At 32.7% G+C, this 6,473-nt stretch overlaps 1 pseudogene; it reads left to right on the top strand.

Moving 5' to 3' along the window:
• Positions 1–4,471: 4,471 nt before the first annotated feature.
• On the top strand, positions 4,472–5,986 carry LOC138326796 (uncharacterized; annotated as a pseudogene).
• The last annotated feature ends 487 nt before the right edge of the window (positions 5,987–6,473 follow it).

Below are 6,473 nucleotides of genomic sequence, written 5' to 3'. Positions count from 1 at the left end.
AACACCTGAATTAGTTAGTGAATCTGTCCATACTACTAGGGATACAGTGAATGACACTTCTAATCAATCAGCTTGTTTACCAGGCGACATTGAGATTGACAAACCTCTATCTGAGCCATCATCAGACAGCAGGGAGAGCAATCTGGTGGGCCCAGCAATAGGGGGAGCTGCAGCGTTTATTGTTATTCTTATTGGCTGTGTTACCTCAATATACTGTCTTAGAAAGAGAAGACACAAACAGAGAAGTAGGGAAACAGGGTCAAATAGTATGTCTATTCCGAACTCAAAATGTTTTAATGAGAATGTGATGTCCGACAAAAGTGTGATGGAAACTTCGAATAATGAAATTAGTTATAGTAAGATAAAGGCATCATCCATGGATCTTAATTGTTCGGATGGAATGTACGATTCTTTTTCAGGCAAACATCGGAGAGAAGATGGCCAGGATCACTACGATCATACTGACATCGGCAGTGGTTATGGCATCCTCAAAAAGGGGGATAACTGCAGGAGGCAATCAGACGACATGTACGACCACACGAGAATGCCTCAAATCAATTCTGGAAGAGAATATGATTCGTTCCAGACTACTAAAGGAATGTCTGAAAAATGTGACACAAATGATTACGATACGAGCTTCGAGTACGGCTGTCTAAATCAGAAATTTAACAGGACCGAAATGGACGACACGTATGATCACGCGCGCACGTATGACCAGAACGACACTTACGATTCTTTCCAGCACCATAGAGAAAGGTGTCCTCATGACCATGGTTCTGACGCGGATTACGGACGGCTACAGAGTATTGGTTATAGCATGGAGACAGGCGATGACCTTTATGATCATTCTAGGGGTCGGGATAACATGTACGATTCCTTCCAGTCCGGGATCAAAACAGATCATGTATCGGATTATTATGACTACTCCGGTATTGGAAATGTTTAATGACGATGCATTGCTACATTTCCATTGTGCTAGTTTGTCAAACGTATAGATGGAATCATCGTTTTCATGTCGTTTATTAATTAGGATAAAAAAAACTTCTTTGGTGATATATCTTCATTACGCCTACCTTGGTCGGAAACTCATGGACATAATTAGAGACAATTTGTACCCTTATTCGTTTGATGTATAAGCCTGACTTAACTGATCGAAATGATAGAATTGCGACTTATTTACTTCCATGTTATCTCAAAGCTTTATATTCATATATGTTACAATTATCCCAAAATAATTCAATCGTGCTAGCAATAAGACTTTTCATTTACAGTGGCATAAATAATCAGGATTTATCACATAAGGCTAACTACATATATTTTTATTTATGGAGCTATTATACACACAGTGTTGACATTTCAAATCGACACATTCTTAGCGTTTATAATTATCGTTCTGGTATAAATATTTCATATTTGGTTTTTTAACAAAGTCATGCTCGTTTTGGACGCTTACTATTTCATTAATATTAATTTTTATAGGACTACAACTAATCATACACTACACGTAACAATGTGTAATAATGAACAACGTCATAACTAGGCGATGGAATATCAGTTAAGGTTTTTTATAACGAATGATACACTTTTATTTTGGCAGATCACACATGTAATGTTTTTATCTACTTTAGTATGTCAGGTATGTTAGAGAGAATAGATGTACATATAAATGATTTCTCATGTTGTAAGGGACGTCACTCGCCGTAGATGAATAAAAGAAGTCTCTATTGTACAAACTTCATGACTGTGTTTTTTGAGAGAGAAAACATTCAATCCTATTCCACTGATGGATTTTTATATGCAAAACGTTCATGTTTTTACAACATCTGCTAGGCAGAACTTCTTTAAATTACGAATCTGAAAGTGTAGATAAATATCGGAAAATAACAAATTTTTTTCATAATCAGCACATACAGTGCACATGTAAAATTAACGAATATGAGAGACAATATTTAGATATTTAGATAGTACTGTATTATCTGAATCAAAGGAAATGTTATAATGTAAGCAAATTGAAAAATGTCACGTCATTGAGATAAAAAAGAGATTTGTCATGAATACCTGATCACCATAAGGAAGTAGAACAAAAGAGCTAAATTAGTTATAAACCATGTTAGATGTTATCGTCCACTGATTAAGACTGACAGTCGAGCACGCGATAACCGGGTACAATTGCTTCTTTATCAAAAGGAGTACATTTATACAATGTAGCTATCTATTTTCATTCAAGCTCACAATGCCGGTTAAACATTTTTGTTGAGATAAAAATCATTTCTCTAAAATGATTTGCAGGTGACCCCTTTAAATCATCCCTGTTTCTATTGAAATTGGGCGGTCATCTCTCTTTTAGGGCACCTCTTTACCACCTGAAATATGTTATATTTTATCTCAACACGAACTTTTATGTTATACTGAATTTCCATTACATATATTAAAAATAAATATTACTTAAATCAGTAGTTAAATCGGAAATAATTGGCAGATTTCAAATGGACAATTTTTATAGTGTTTATATTTATCTTTCTTATAAACATTTGTTCAGCCAAAAGTATTTCATATTTATTTTCATGACTATTTCTTTTTTAAATTTATGATTTCCTTTCCATTGATAATGAAGACAACATGCCACTTTCTAGTAGAATTTAGGGTTCAGATTAAGGTCCTTGACATTTTTTATCCATAACTCTTTTTCGTGTTATACGTGTATATATGATCAAAATAGTATAATGTGATGCGTTGTATGCATTTACTCAAATACAAAGTTAAATGCAGTGATACAATTATAGGAGTATCACATATTAATTATCGTATAGCCGGTTATTTTCGCAGGTAAAAAATCGCGATTTTGACTTAGAGAGGGAAAATCAAATTTAGATTTCGCGATATGGCTATAAGAGTAGATATGATTTATTTATTATGTATTATTTCACAGACTTAGACCACACCAAACTAACGCAACAATAGTCTTGTATCCCCGCGAAAATTACCGGGTTAACGCTGGAGTCCCCCAGGGATCTGTCTTAGGCCCTTTTTTATTTCTACTATATATTAACGACATAACTAATATTGTTACTAGTGATTGCAAATTGTTTGCAGATGACACTTCGATAAGTGAAGTAATTGATAATAACCAAATCTATGCTGCCCATACACTTTCACAAAATCTGTCGAATATAAGTACCTGGGCCCTGAAATGGGACATAAAGTTTAACCCCACTAAAACTGAATCATTAATATTTTCAAGGAAACGAAAAGTCATTCATCCCGATATATACTTTGACAATAACACGATTCATACATCTAGCACACATAGACATTTAGGAGTTTTACTTTCTGACGATTGTAAATGGATTCATCACATAGATTATGTATACCAGAAAGCATTTGAAAGGATAAATATTTTAAAAACATTAAAAAAAAAGAGTGTCACGTAAAACTCTTTTAAACATTTATAAAAATTATATTTTACCTATTTTAAAATAGGCTGATGTTTTATGGGATAACTGTACTGAACAATGTTAACTTCTGTTAGAGTCTGTTCACTTAGAAGCCGCTAGGATTATAACGGGATTGCGCAGATGTACCTCCCATGATATACTTTGTAAAGTACTAGCTTAGGAATCTCTCTCTGATCGGCGTCAAAAGCACAAACTTATTCTTATGTTTAAGATACATGTACTCCGTGGCTTTGCTCCACAGCATTTGATTGAAATTGTACAACCATTTTTATATCAGCCTGAAAATGAGAGATATCCACTAAGGATGACAAGATAGTTTAATATTCCTATGTGCAGAACTGCAAGTTAATATACTAGGTTTTTTCCAAGTACCTTTAGAGAATTTAATTCTTTCGCTTTAAACTTTGATTTATCGAATGTTAATACTGTTGCACAATTTAAAACACTCCTTTTTAACATTAATAGAATGGAACATGATATAACAAATACCTTTATAAACAAAGGTTCTCGAATTATGAATATTACTCTGTGCCAGCTCAGAAATTCCTCTAGCAATCTAAATTCTTACCTATTTCGCGATCATTTGAGAGATTCTCCAATTTGTTCTTGTGGCCTTGTGATGAAACAGCCGAACACTATCTTTTCATATGTCCTTTATTTAATGAACAAAGATCATCACTCAGAACCAAAATACATAATCTTACTGTCACAATACGCGGATGATACCTCTTTAGCTTTAGATGGTTCTGAAAGATCACTAAAAGAATCAGTCAACGAACTTAATTCATATGCTAAAATTTCTGGTCTTAAAATTAATGTTACCAAAACACAGGTAGTCTGGATTGGTAGCAAAAAATTTAGTGGAGACACCTTCCTTCCAGATTTAAATTTACAATGGGGTAAGCATAAATTCACACTTTTAGGGATAGACTTCCATGTAAATTTACATGAAATACCCAAATTGAATTTTGATAAAAAACTAATTAAATTAAAGTCATTGATAAAGACCTGGAAAAGAAGGAGTTTAACTCCTATTGGCAGAATTCATATTATCAAATCTCTTCTTATTTCACAGTTCAATCATCTCTTTATTGCACTTCCGAATCCGGATGAACAATTTCTTTCAACAGTAAATTCTATTCTTTTTGAATTCCTTTGGAACAGTAAAACAGATAAAGTTAAAAGAGAAGTTGTCATCCAAGACTATTTAAATGGTGGCTTAAAAATGATCAATTTAAAAGCATTTATAAACTCATTAAAGTTGTCTTGGATTCGAAGGCTTCTTCAGACCACATCTAAATGGCAACTTATTTTGAAAAAACTATGTGAATATTGATTTACTTGTTAATTGCGGCAATGATTATGTGCAGAAATGTCTTAAAAATTGCAGTAATCCTTTCTGGGTAGATGTTTTTAAAGCCTGGTTCCATTTGAATTCTTTGATTGAAAAAAATAGTCTTATTGATAATTCTGTGTTGAAATCTCCACTGTGGTTCAATGAAAATATACTTATTGGCCACAAAACAGTCTTTCTAAAGAATTTTTTTGACAAAAAAATTCTGATTATAAACGACTTAATATCAGACCATAATACTGGACGTTTTTACAATTTTCAGGAAGTCATTCGTATATATAAAGTAAAATCTAATTTCCTTCAGTACCATAGCATTGTGTCAGCAGTTAAAAAGTTCATATCATCCAATGAATTCACTAAAAGTAAAGTACCATATCCATACATACCAATAAACATTGAAATATTCTTGAAAAATCGAAATGGTGCTAAAGACTTTTATGATATTTTCATCAAGAGAAATACTGAGCCAACTGGTAAAAAGAAGTGGAATGAACTTTTTGATTTGGATGACACAGCATGGGCTATGATATACAAAGTTCCTTTCACTGTTACAAAAAATAGCAAGCTGCAGTGGCTTCAATACAGAATCAATCATCATATCCTAACTACTAACTCCTTTCTCTTCAAATCACATTTAGTTATATCGCCTTTATGTACTCTTTGTAATTCGGAGAATGAAACTATTCAACATGTACTGTGGGATTGTGTTGAAGTAAAAAATTTACTTAAAAGCCTTAGAATTTTATTAGATGCTCTTTCTATCCCATTTTCTTTCAATAAGCAATCCTTTATTTTTGGTCTGATATCTGAAAACCCCGACAACTGTAAATCTGAAAATGAAATTCTTCTCATTATAAAAGAATATATCTATAAAATGCGGTGTTTTCACAAGTCACTTACCATAAATGGGCTGATTTGTGCTTTGAAACAATTCTACAATTTGCAAAAATATATTGCAAACGGTAAAGGTGATTTGGAAAAGGAAAAATTTGAAAAAGAATGGGAAACATGGGGAAAATTTTCTAAACTATAGTAGATATTCGTCTCTCCTTAAACCACTCTCCAATGCTACCAACAGTGTTGCTGATCCATCTTTTAAGAATAAGCAGATGTTTTTATTCATATATCATCAAGTTAAATTTGTATAAATTATCATTGATAGTACCATCCTCTTTCTTCCTTCCTACTCCTTTTTTTTCTCTCTCTCTCTCTCTTTCCTCTCTATACTCTAATATTCACTCAAAGAAATGTAATTAAAGGAGTAAGAAATGATACTTTATAAATTATATATAATTACCTCTCACTACTGGAAGAGGAAAGCAATAGGTTAGGTGAGGCACCCTCGTCAGCCAATATATACATTGTCTGGAATCTAACTGTAGTTGAGAGGTAAAATTGTGTGTCCATGTGTTTGTTCATATTTAATATTCTACACAACTGTACTGTACAAACAAACATATCGGTATTCATGTGCTTCTTAAAGCAGGGTTCAAGTAGTCAATGAAAAGGAAATTTAAGTCAGGACATTTCATATTTTATACAAACCATTTTGAATGATAGTTAGTTCCATTATAGTATAAATATTAACATTTGTTTACTTTGCCATGAACTCTATCTCAGACCATCTGAAACTTTACAGCTTAAAATGCCTCAATTAAAAATAG

Source organism: Argopecten irradians, chromosome 7 (assembly GCF_041381155.1).
Source record: "Argopecten irradians isolate NY chromosome 7, Ai_NY, whole genome shotgun sequence".
Lineage (NCBI taxonomy): Eukaryota > Metazoa > Mollusca > Bivalvia > Pectinida > Pectinidae > Argopecten > Argopecten irradians.
This window is presented reverse-complemented; position numbering and strand designations above follow the sequence as displayed.